This window comes from Eurosta solidaginis, chromosome 1, assembly GCF_040869045.1.
Source record: "Eurosta solidaginis isolate ZX-2024a chromosome 1, ASM4086904v1, whole genome shotgun sequence".
NCBI classification, from domain to species: Eukaryota; Metazoa; Arthropoda; class Insecta; order Diptera; family Tephritidae; genus Eurosta; species Eurosta solidaginis.
The window spans coordinates 224,504,988-224,518,642 of NC_090319.1; the positions used below are offsets into that span (position 1 = coordinate 224,504,988).

At 38.6% G+C, this 13,655-nt stretch overlaps 1 protein-coding gene across 4 annotated transcripts in view; it reads right to left on the minus strand.

Moving 5' to 3' along the window:
* Nucleotides 1-13,655, minus strand: part of Cad86C (Cadherin 86C) — a 2,678,031-nt gene that overhangs the window by 1,884,720 nt on the left and 779,656 nt on the right. The window lies entirely within an intron of this gene.

A 13,655-nucleotide genomic window follows, 5' to 3' on the forward strand; every position in this document is an offset into this window, starting at 1 on the left:
GGCTTATGAACCAAAAAGACCTTGCTGGACGACTTGCTAGATGGAGTTTAAAACTCCTAAGTTTCGATTTTGACATCGAGCATAGGAAAAGCTCACAAAACGTTGTACCGGACACTCTTTCCAGAATGGACATGGAAGAAATCAGACCCACTGACAGACTAATGGACATATGTCTAGACTCGTCATATTTTGACTCCGACGAATATCGTGAGCTGCGAGAGACTGTGACGGACGACAAAGATAAATTGCCAGACTTATGCGTATCTGACGGATACGTATATAAGCGGTCACAGGTTGACCGGGGAGATGCACTTCAAGCGGACCAAGCCTGGAAGCTTTGGGTTCCGTCGGAACTGCGATCGGTGCTGGTAGAGTCTGCTCACAGCTCACCTTCAGCTGGTCTCGGTGGAATCCACAAAACTTTGTCCCGTTTACGCGAACGATTTTACTGACCAGGAATGGTAACAGAAGTTTGCAATTTTATAAAAGGATGTGAAGTCTGCTCAGAAAGTAAAACGCAAAATGCTTTTCACAGACCGCTAATGGGAAAGCAACTTGTAACCGAACGGCCTTTTCAACGTGTGTTTGTATCCTCGTAAGTGTAATGGTAATGCTTATGTGTTTGTATGTTTAGACCATTTTACCAAATTTGTATTCTTGAAACCTATGCGTAAAGCAGCTTCAGCTGAGGTGGTGAAATTTCTGGAACGAGAAGTCTTCCATATATTCGGAGTACCCGAATACATCCATTCGGACAATGGAAGACAATTCGTTTCAGGAACTTTCGCCACCCTCCTAGAAAAATATGGTACTTCCCATATCAAGACAGCGTTTTATTCACCGCTGGGAAACGCCGCAGAAAGAGTAAATCGGTCGGTTCTTCAGATCGTACGATTATTTATAAACTATAACCAAAAATATTAGCACCGACATATTAGTGATGCGGCGTTTGCACTTCGAAGTGCTGTCCACTCCGCAATCAACATGTCGCCTTATCATGCCACTTTCGGTATGCCTATGATACTGCATGCAGCATACCGGAAGTTGGGTTCACTGAAGGATGTTGATACGAAGTGGAGACTTGCAATTGCTGAGGGATAAAATTAAGAAAGAGCTGAAGTTAGCACACGAGCGTAGTAGCAAAGTGCATGGGACGCGGAGTAGAGACGTTAGGTTTCAAATTGGACAAGTGGTATTCCGCCGGAATTTTAAGCCGAGCTCCCAGATTGATCACTATAATACCAAGGTTTCCCCCAAGCAAGTCAAATTCGTAGTACTAAATGCAATTGGAAATTCGATGTGTGAGCTAGGTGATTCAAGTGAAAAAAATCGGGGTATACGACGATAAGACATATTTGCGAATTAAATGTTATATGTTGCATGTTATATGTTGCACGTCGAATGTTAAATGTTAACAATGTGATTGTCAAATACCTGACTAATCTTCTGCTTCTGACGACATAATTATTTATTTGCATGCTTGACGATTCCAATATCTGACTACTTTTTTTGAAGTATGATTTTTAAACTTCTTACAGCCAGTGATTTTTTTACATTTATACACCCACTTGACCATTTAGTACACTGAACCAAAAAAATACTAAAAACCACGTAAACCACATTTTTTGTTTACAATTCTCAACTGAAATGAAAAAATGTTAATTTTATCATTTCGACTCTCTCCTTTTTACGTGAAATTTATGTGTATGAAACACGTACAATTAACGTGACGATCATGTATTGTTGATATGATACTCATGTATAATTAACATGATATTTATATATAACTTACGGTTCCTCTTTTGGGAACGGTCAAAAAATTAAAGTTGCGGTGAACCAACTCGTTCACCGGTAATAATAAAACACTGATAACAATTTAATTCACGAGTATAAAATTTATTGTGCGCCCATCGCACTTCCAACACTAACTGATTTTAATAATCATTTCTTCTTACCACCTAACTTGTTAACCTAAGCTAATTTGCTAACGTTGCAATTCCCACCACTTGCCGGTATTTCGCAACCGTTGGGCTGCGCGTGTTGACCAATATGCTTGCATTGCAATTCCTAAGCATTGGATATTGTTATTGATCGCTTGCGCGTGTGTCGTGTCAGCGAAAGTTCTTCTGTGAACTTTAATTGGAGCAATGGAATCACGTGTACTGCAATGTGATTATAGGGTGCGTCATTGGGAAGTATATTGGTATAAGGCAACGTAACTCCTCCCCCTTTAAAAATCTGCGTCCCGCAGATCAAAAGTCGAAAATTGCGAGGGGTAAAATTTTGTAGAGAGTAATTACAGTTTCCTGGCGACATATTGGTGTTGACTGGTGTGACTGGTAGGCTATTGTCCAGGCGATAAATTTCAGGAGCTGAATTTCCTCTAATGATTTTGCTGTTGTGAGTTTTATCTGCCCAATGGGTCGGGATTTCAACTGGCGGAAGGTCTAGCTTTCTATTTTAGCATCTCCACAGCATGGCGGCAATAAGAACAATTGCGCATATCGAGAGGATTTCTGAAGCGAGAGAGAAATTTACTTTTTCATTAACGTACCCAAGATACCATATGTTTTCCATAGTCAGGTCGTGGACGTATTCTAGGTTGACCTTCATGGTGTGGCTCTTCACCTTTGATAGTACTGCTGGAAGGGCCTGTGCGGTAATGGTTTCATAACTGGAAAATACTTGGTCACCAATGGTGACTCTTTCATTATTTAACTGTATTACATAAGTGGCATTTACCATACTCGAGGCATTGCTACTTTTGATTACTCCTTGGAAGTTTGATGTGAACACAGTGTTCTCGTTTATCAGCTCTATTTTGGACCCATTCTGTCTGATGAATTCGCAGTTGGCTTTTCCACCTTTTAAGAGTCGCGGTAGGATTCTGCTTTACATACCGTGGATGAGCTGATTACCAGGCTATCTTTTGTTAGGCCGTACGTCTCTTCCTGGTTTACGAGGATCCTCTGAAAAGGAAGATTAAGTTGCTTACCTCCATAGATTCCCGCGCGAGTGACCAGGAGATTATATTTCTTAGTTGTTACTTTTGGCATTGAAAGGACGTAGAGGAGAAGTGTCCCGTTAGTCAGTACCGACGTTTGGCCATATTCGATTGTTTCTATTATATTCTGATATGGGAGTGTTTCTATTTCGGATAGGATCTGGTTAACTTCGTCAATATCCAGTAAGTTGGTGTTGACAATTCCATTCTTTGTCAACTGACATCCCCGCACCATTTCGTTTACATCCTCGCGAAGGAGAAAAATGTTGTGAAGCGCGTTTTGTCTGAATTCCATGATTTCTATTTCTTTTGCCACGTTATTCGTGCGGTCCACGACCTCGTCGATTTTTTTTCAATAGCTCCTGTGTAGCCGTGGATAGTTTTCTGTTGACCCTGTATTGGTGGTTGCTATTCTGAATTATCTGATTTTGACTGTGCAGGATATTGCTCCAATCCGTTGCGTCAGGTGATCCTGCTATCCATTTCCACGCTGAGCCTAGCCAGTCAATAGATCGAGTACTCCTTCTTCTACTTGTGTTGCCCATTAGTTCATGAAGTCGTTCTAGGGTTTGATTAATGTAGTGCTGTTCTAATATCTGATCCTCAATTAGGTTTGTTAAGTTCTCCATTTGCCTCATAGTTGTAGCATATAGTTGTAGGCTGATGACGTGTACCAGTTTGAATGACCCGCCAATGATCCACCCGTTTCCATCTTGGATTGTTACGATCGGAGCCTTGTAACTGAAAATGTTCAAACCGCTGATGGCATTTGCCAGCAGTGGGAATCTACAACGCAAAATGTTAATTCTAATTTAATGTTATTAGTAAGTTAGTAGTTGTTAGGTTGTAAGGGGTTGAGTTGCGGTTATCTATTTAGTGGAAAGAAAGAAATGTTGATAGTAAGAAGGTATTATTAGTAAGCGGAATTCTTAGGATTAGATTGATTATCATTAACCTAGTGTTACTATCTTGGTTTAGGATTTTCGCTTTTCCTGCGATATTATCTTCTTAGTATGTCAGTGGTGTATAATTTATGTTTTATCTTGTTTTTTTTTTTCCTTTTTCATTTAACGATTTTTTTGATTTTCTTCTTTTTCATAATATTTGCTTAGCGGATTAGCCGCATAAGCTCAAAAAATTCTTTTTATTTTTTTGTTTCTGTCTTCTCCAACGAATTTTAAGCGAGGGAGGCATCTCCAACTGATTAGGCGAAGGAGGCATTTTTAATTTTGTTTTTATATATATTTTTTTTCTCTTCTCCAACGAATTAGGCGAGGGAGGCATTTTCAATTTTTGTATAGGACAGAGGGTCATACTGTTCTCGAACCAGCTACGGGGAGACCGCCAGAATTCCGTTTGGAAGTAGTGTAGCCATTTGTCAAATTCGATGGCACTACGAGCCTACTAGGGCACGATTCATCCCGCTAACAAGCCCGCTCTTGTAGTAATGACCATTTCCTTTTGTTCTGGACTAGAGGTGTTATCATTTCTCGAACCAGCTATGGAGAATCGTGTTATCCGATTAAGGCACGATTTGTCCCACTTACAAGCCCGTTCTTGTTAGACAAACTACCCCTTAGTACCAAGTTCTCTTTCTTGTTTTAGTTTATATCGGTAGTCTTTTCATTTCTTATTCAGTATTATTCTTTATTATATTTTTCTTTTATATCGAGCAACTCACAAGGTCTTGTTTCCATGGTTTCCCTGATAAATTTTTCAAAAAAGGATATCACATAAGACAATAGGAGACCCCGTGAATTGCTTATATGTTTTTTGTTTTATGTGCTAGGATGTGTATTCCGGTGTTTCACATTTTTTATGTGAGTTTTGTGCATTTTCTTGCCACTTAGCGTGGTGACTGATACTTTGTTGTCCTTTGCAACAATCTCCCTCTTATACGCGGGTTTTTGCTTTCCTTTAATCTGCTTGTCCTTCACGTATATGACACCGTTTTCGTCATAACGCTCCGGTAGAGATCTTTTCTTATTGTGACGTTTGATCTGTTCTAGCTGCTTTTTCGTCAGCAAGGCTTTCAAATATTTATAATTCTTTCTACTTTTTTCTAACAGCTCTTGATAGTTAGAGGACTTTGCTCGGTTAAAAAATATTTCACTTGGTTTTTGGTTTATAACCGAGTGAATTGAATTATTATATCGGTCTACTGCTATGTTAATTAATTCTTTTGTCCTTAAGTTTGGGTTGTCTATCTTCAGGCATCTAATTATTTTTATTAAGGTGGAGTGAAGTCTTTCTACCTGACCATTCACTTCGCTTCTTTGGGATGGTGTGCGATACAATTTTATTCCCAAAGAATCTAACAGGTTCTGGATTATTGGACTAATTGTACCGCGCTCATTGTCGGTCACGAGAATATCAGGTGATGTGAAATAGTGTAGGAGTTTTATTATTTTGTCCTTAAGGTGCAAAGTGGACTTGTTACGTAAATGGAAAAGTTTCGCGAATTTTGAAAATTTCAAACCGCTGTCGAAAACACTGTGGAATTTCTCCCCTTGAATTTCGAAAATGTCCAAATAGTTGACTAATTTGGCTTTAATATTATTTGTGAACATTGATTCAAAAGTTTTAAAGTTCACGATGTTTTTAAAATAACTGCAATCTTTAATTCGAAAATGCTCAGTTTTATCATATTGCGTTTGGCTTGGAAACCCTTTGTTATGGGCCCTAATAAATGCTGTAAACTTTAAAGATGCCTTCATGCTTATACTATTTTCACACATACGGCTTATTGAATAATAAAGGCAGTTTTCTACATTAAGGCGCTTATTGAGCTCAATCTTCCCTACAAAATTCGAATCTATAATTATTTCATTAGTGACTAATCGAATGCCTAATGAAATCAAGAGCCCAATTTAACTCTGTTGGCCGCGTTCAGTTTCTTAGTTTTTGGTGTGTTCAGTGCTTAAAAATGTCATTTGTCGAAGTAAATGCCATTGTCTGTCTTATAGCATTGTCATTTTAGTCGCTTGACATTTCATCCTTCATACTAATCGAGCAACTACTTCTGTGTGAAAGCAAAAAATTTACGATTTCATTAGAAGGTGAAATGAGATCATTAAGTTTCTGTGTGAAAACAGTATTAGATTGTATGTTATATTTTTTCTGGAAGTAATACTTCTTGCATACATTTTTCCTTCCTTGTGCTTAGATTCGAATCGAAAATTCCATAAGTACTTAAGAGGGCCTAATTGTTTAATGACACGCACATAATGTGTTAAAAAGTGAAATTTAGGTTTAAGGGATTTGTGAAACAATTTCAAATACATTTCATTATGCGATTTTATTAAAGACGCTAACTTAATTAAAGAATTTGTATAAAAAGATAATTTTGAGGAGTGTTAAAAAAATAACCAACATTCGTCGTCGTCTAGAATACGACTTCCTATTATTAGAGGAAGAAAGTGTACAAACGTCATCATTTCTCTAGCGGATATTTTGAGGTTACCACTAGAGACGTGAGTTAATTCAAAAGGAGGGGACAAATTTCCAATTTCCATTTCAACGTAGTTAAACATCTGCTTTCTGTTGTTAAATGCTTCTAGGGAAAATAATTTCTTTTGAATTATGAAGTATTTTAGAATTTCACAAATATCATACTGTGACGAATATAGCGACACTAAATGATACTCACATCATTAATCTGATACTAAGTAAATAAAGCCACAACAACAATAAAGCAAGCAGTCACTTGTATCTACATAAACGAATCAATCTTTATGTCTACACATATGTACATAAACGCCTCGGAGAGAAAATTCACAAACACATGCATATATCTTATCTGAGATGCTCACAAAAGAAGGCAATAATTTGTGCAAGTATCACTCACATATACACGCGCATATGAGAAGCTATAAACGTAGTTATAGCTGGTAATTTTATAGGTGATAACTAACTAGTAACTTCTAGAATAGAAAAGCCTAGAAATATGCAACGAGGAAATCAGTTTGATTTAAGAAAGCTATAAGTTGCGAATTATTAATGTTATAGTGAAGTACTTTAATAAAGGCAATTTTGCATTATTGAATAGTGGAGTTATTTATTCAACAGTTTAGTGATTCGACGTTAGTAGGAGGTTGCAAATAAGAGGAATTGCCGTAAATTTGTTACAATATTTACAAACTCCCTCGAACAAATCGTGTACTATATCTACCAAAAAATTTGTTGAAGCATGAAAAGATGTTAAATCATTAAACAAGCAATTCAATTTTATGCCACTTATCTTAACGTCGTTAGTCACTAATGCCGCATTATAATTTTTCTCAGACATGATGAAGTCTGGATACTCCACGCAATCTTTATGCATCTCAACTTCGTTTCTCATACAGAATCGGCAAGAATATCATTCAAGCGTAAATTATCCCCAAGAATATTACACAGTACAAAGTATATTTTTTAGTACAATTTTTCTAATTAAATTCTAAACCGTCTTCTTCAAGAGACTTGAAGAGGTTTCATAAAAGGCTAAATATCAAACGTTTTTTGTTCTTTGCTTTTGAAGTAAGCTGCTACAAATATATAGTTTAAATTAGATAACAGATATTGTGGCAAAGTTGGAAATATATAATAAACACCACATATTTGATCTGCATTTTCATGACTACCCAACGGATTATTAATTTCAAAGCTATCCATGTAAACATAAAACGGTATTACAGTTTTACCAACAAACAACTTTAAATGAAGCTGAGTTTATGAAATGCGTAATCGAGGATAAATTAAATAGGTAATTTATATTATTTAAAGTAATTTCCAGAACTGATGATAATTCGAAAAATTTTCCAATTTGAAATTTAATCGGCATAATGCAGCAAAACACATTACCTGCTTCTATTGTTGGTCTATTATTTAATATAACTTCACACATTTCATTGTTTATATTAAAAACTGTGGTTTTGAAAATTCGTCTTATCGTTCAACGCTTTTTAAGAACTTATATTCAGCTTGAACGTCTTTGAACGGGTTTTCGCAAAAATTAACAAATTCTATAATATCTTTTCTCTCATTTTCATTTTATTTTTAAATGGCTCCACAACACTAGAAATTATAGCAGATGCACTTTCCTGAATCGCTAGAACGTCTTTTTTGCTTATGTTGATCTTAGTATGTAAATCTAATAAAAACGACTGACATTTTTTTGGTACATTTAACTTACTTTCTATCATTTCGTTCGTATTGTTACAAGGCCTGTTTGAGTCTGCTATTTGAGCAACTATTTTAGAGCTGTCGTAAATCAATCTTAGTTCTTTTAGATTGTGGTAGTGTTAGCTCACTTTCGATAACATCTTTCAAATGGTTTTGGGTATACCTACCTCCTAAAATAGTTGACTAAAATTTGAAAAAGTACATCGAAAGTCACTATTGTGTTTCAAGCCAAATACCTTAAAGCAAATATCTAAAGCAGCTAAAAATGTGTAAAACTTTTGTATAGTTGCGTCATAGTGTACATAAAATTCAGTTAAGCTTTTTATATCTGGACCCACTACAATGAGATACGGTTGAATTTTTTCTTTCCTGTGTATCGATTTTTTTTTCCTTCTCTGCGTACGTAAATTCCAGATCATTTATATTGGTAATATGTATAATACAACTGTCCATAGCATCTCGAATAGTAGTTTTACAAGTAACACGCTTTCCATCAATTTCTGCTACGTATCGTGATGTGGGTTTCAATACAGCATTTACCAGCATAATCAAAATGCAATCTTTGGAATCTACATATGTGTTTACGCGACATAATACACTTCGACGTAAAAAATATGCTTGGCATGATTACACTTACACGTCAACTTCATCAAACTCACCACGTCAAATCAATCTGACATGGGTAAATCAGCCACTAAGAGCAGTCAACGTCTATATGCACCTGTCATTATTTTTTGAAAAAAAAAAATCATCGTCGAGTTTCTTCTTGTTGGAGACATGAGCCCAAATTTAATTGACCTATAAATTGTAGTATACAATGATTTTACAAAATTTATTTGTAACATGAAGTATTGAAATATTAACTATTTTTAAGATATTTACCTTTTGTTAAAAATACTTACCTAATGAAATATTAACTATTTTTAAGATACTTATGTTTGCTAATATACCTACCTTTTGCAAAAATACTTACCTAATGAAATACCCTGCAAATGTGTTAAAATACTTACCTTAATGAACCACCCTCTAAACAAAGAATTTATAAATTTTTGTGTATTGTAATTACCGTGCACTCAACTGTGTACATTCCTTTTACATGCATACGAACATACAAATAGTTACCGTTTACTAGCTGCGCAGGAGGCTGAAAATTTTACTGCTTAATATGTAAATTTTAGTTCGCTAACTACCGTCGACCGATCCGCCAATATTCGCAGAATAATTGAATTGTTTGAGTTACTAAAAACTTAAATGGTAAAATTTCCATAAAGGACAGTAGTTTTAAAAAATCCTTTGTATACGAATTATATAGTGATCATTAAAATAAAGTTAGATATATGTGGTTTAAAGTGTGAAGTGAAGTGCCGTGGTTTTTATTTGGAAGGAAGAGTACCAAAATCCCCTACCCATATACCCTGAATCTTAGCCACTTCGCTTATCAAAATTTCGATAATCACACATTTTTATCTACAATATCATCATATTGTTATACGCGCCTCAAAATTGGTGAAAATCATTTACGAGAACATGTGCGCAGCAAGGATAATCCCGCATATATGGGCACCAGAGGATGCACTCCCCTCGAGCTAGCTAGCTCATCCCTATGGTGGAATGGTCCAGAGTGGCTTTCCCAACCCCCCGAGGACTGGCCAACACCAACGGCCAGAAACATTGTGCCCTCTGAACTTCGCCGAGTCGAAACCCTACATGCCGCTGAGGAGACTGACGGTATCCTCGATCAGTTTTCCTCTTACTCTCGAGCTCTACGCGTCATTGCATACGTCCTGAGGTTCATACGTCGGGCGAAAGATGCAGTAAACGGCATCCATGATTCTGTCACCTCGCTACCTCATGCCGAGCTCAAACGAACGAAACACCGTCTGATCATCGCGGCCCAAACCCGATACTTCGGTCCAGAACGAACCTGCCTGGAGGACTCGAAACCCCTAGGGAAACGTAGTTCCCTGTAGGTACTTGACCCCTTCCTGGATACAAACGGGATTCTCCGTGCCAACGGACGATTAGTAAACGCCGACATGACCTACAATGAGTGTCACCCCATCATTCTCCCTGAAAAGTCCCGATTTACTACCCTCTATATAAGGTTTTTGCACGAGACCTTCCTCCATGCAGACGTCCGCCTATTGCAACAAGCTGTGAGGCAGGATTTCTATACTCCCCGGCTCAAACTTCAGGTGAAAAAATGCTTTTTCCAGTGCAAAGTCTGCACCATTCACAAACAATAAACGCGATCACAAATAATGGCAGCCTTGCCCCCCGAAAGATGTAGATTCGCCCCCCCCCCCCTTTCACCACGACTGGTGTACACTTCGCTGGCCCATTTCAGATAAATGCTTCTATGCTCCGGTCTCCCAAGATGATGAAGGGCTATGTTGCCGTCTTTGTCTGCTTCGCCACCAAAGCCGTCCATTTGGAATTATGTTCCGACCTCACCACCCAAGCATTCCAAGCAGCCTTCGCCCGCTTCGTAGGACGCCGAGGATATCCCAGCAAAATGATGAGCGACAACGGCACCACCTTCGTAGGAGCTAAGCGGGCCATGGAAAAGGAGTTCGTATCCTTTTTCAAAGAAGTCTCATCCGATATCGTACAGAATTACGCTTAACAAGGAATTAATTGGAAGTTTATACCCCCCGGCGCCCCTCACATGGGTGGATTATGGGAATCCGCTGTCAAAAGCTTTAAAACCCACTTTAAAAAGGTCACCGGAGCTCATAGGTTCACTTTTGAAGAATTTTCTACCTTATTGATACGAATAGAGGCTGTCTTAAACTCTCGCCCCTTCTCCCAACTGTCTCAAGACCCAAGCGATCTCACGGCCCTCACACCGGGTCATTTCCTACGAGGCGTGCCCCTGCTCTCCATCCCCGAACCGAAATATGAATACCTCTCTATGATTAAACGTTGGGAACGGTTGAAAGTTTTACATGATCAGTTCAGCAAACGCTGGAAGAATGATTATCTCATGGAGCTGCACAAACGATACCGATGGAAGACAGCCCAACCTCCACCTCGAAAGGGCGACCTCGTAGTCATCAATGAAGACAACCTACCCCCTACCGAATGGCGCCTAGGACGCGTGGAAGACAACCACCTAGGAAGAGACGCCCATATTCGAGTAGTCGACGTACGCACCCAGAATGGCGTACTCACCAGGCCCATCACAAAATTGTGTTTTCTACCGGCCTCTGAGCCTGAATCAGGCCCTCAAGGCTCGGTAGCATCCCCAGAACATCATACAGTCCAACCCCCTGTGCTATCGCAAAATCTACAGAAAAAACCTTAACCCTTCCAACACTCTACTCCCAACATCATGAGTGACTAAGATATAATTTTACCTTATCTTCCACAGATGGATCGCCAGCGCCCTCCAGTTCCTGCAACGGGCCGCTCCTTGGCATTACAGGTGGCAACGCCAGTAGCACGTCCCGGGAAGGCCCATCCGACTACCTCCGATGCCGCTTGGGCATGCGACACCATGCTTTATCCACATGCCCTCTATTTACGGCCATGCAACCGCCATAACGTGCCATTATCGCCCGGGCCTACCGCTACTGCACTAACTGCTTGGCCCTATCGCTTGCCACTAACGGATTCACAACTATAGAGCGCTGCCAACTTGGCTGCGCCATCACACCCTCCTGCATCGGGCCACGGAGCGTCGCCGATCCCAGCATGCAGCATCACAGCCGGTGCGCCACCGTCTTCAGTCGCGCCGCCGGGAACCACCAACCGCCACACCAAATCGCAGCACTGGCGAGCCTTACCAGCAACCCACGGCCGCAGGCGTGTCTGGCACCGCATCCACTTCACGGCTCAACCAGCGCCCCCCGACAGTGCCGAGTCGCACGATCCGATGCACCGCCACCGGTTTGCGGCCCGCCACGTATAAGGGCAAAATTGGAAAGCTCCTCATCGAGAAATCCCAACGAGCTCTGCGAGAGCTACGGCAAACACTAGGCGCTTTGTACGCCTAGGGAAGGCAGGGTGTTTACGCGACATAATACACTTCGACTTAAAAAATATGCTTGGCGTGATTACGCTTACACGTCAACTTCATCAAACTCACCACTTCAAATCAATCTGGCATGGGCAAATCAGCCACTAAGAGCAGCCAACTTCTATAGACACCTGCCTTATTTTTTGAAAAAAAAAAAAAAAACATTGTCGAGTTTCTTCGCTTATCAAAATTTTCGTCTTTGAGTACAAATTGCGGTAATCACACATTTTTATCTACAATACATCTTATTATCATCATCATATTGTTATACGCGTCTCAAAATGGGTGAAAATCATCTACGAGAACTTCGCCAACTAGATTGCATTTTGCTACACAAAACTTGCGATAATCGTGCGTATATACTTGTTCCTAGCCTTAATGTGGGTGTGACAGTTCAGCGAGAACCTTAAATTATTGAAAAATTGAAGGCTTGAGAAAATTCGAATTCGAAAAAAAAATCTTCAGTAAAATTTGTCAGATGAATTGTGCATTTTCTTCCATACAAACTTTTGAACGTAATTGTTTTGTAAGGAAGAAAATGCTCAACTTATCTGATAAAAAAAATTGTCAAAAAACAGTAAATTGTTTAAGAGGATTAAGGTTAATACTTTATTGTACTTAAATTAAATGAGCTACAAAACTTAATTCTCCGACAAATTCAAAAAACTCTTGGTAAAAATTTTAAAATTTTACAGAAGGTTTTTGTTTCGAATTCGAATTTTCTCAAATATTGGATTAGATATTGAACTTTAATTTATATTGGTTTTCGTACATGTTTTTATAAAAAATTTTGAAAATTATTTTGCTTAAGCAAAACTAGGTGAAAACAGCAAAACGGTCTTTGCGCAAATCTTTATGACAACCAGTGTAAGTATATAGTAATGATGCTCACTGTCGTTAACGCATTCTTTGCTTACTAACCCAAAAAGATCTCCATAATGTTTATCCCTCAACAAATCTTTATAAAGTTCGCAAAGTTGGCTGCGCATATCTATCCAATTATTAATTAGATGAAACGTTTCTTCTGGGTATATTTTTTGAAAATCGAAATCGAGCTACATACATAAATTAATTGAAAAATATGCTTGGGTTAGTGTAAGTACGTTAATGTGTTTTAAAAACTTTTAGTACGTACAAATTTTGAGCCTGTAGCTTGCTTGTAGAATGCCCACTCTTCCAGGATAGATTTCTAGTATTTTAAGAGACGTATATCATTAACACGGTATTTATATGTCTCGCTCCATAAATTGATTGCATCGCTTTCCTCACCACTCATAAACTTCATTTTATTCTTAAGTGAAATGTAATTAGTGGAGCAGTGTTTCCTTATCAGATGCATTCTCTTCCTCTGATGTGGTCCTTTCAAGTTTTAAGCGCTTGCGATTTAAGTTATTGAAGCGATTGTATAAAATACCAGATGCATTGGTTCTCCATCCAGCCTTGCGAGATATGTAATATATTTCCTTA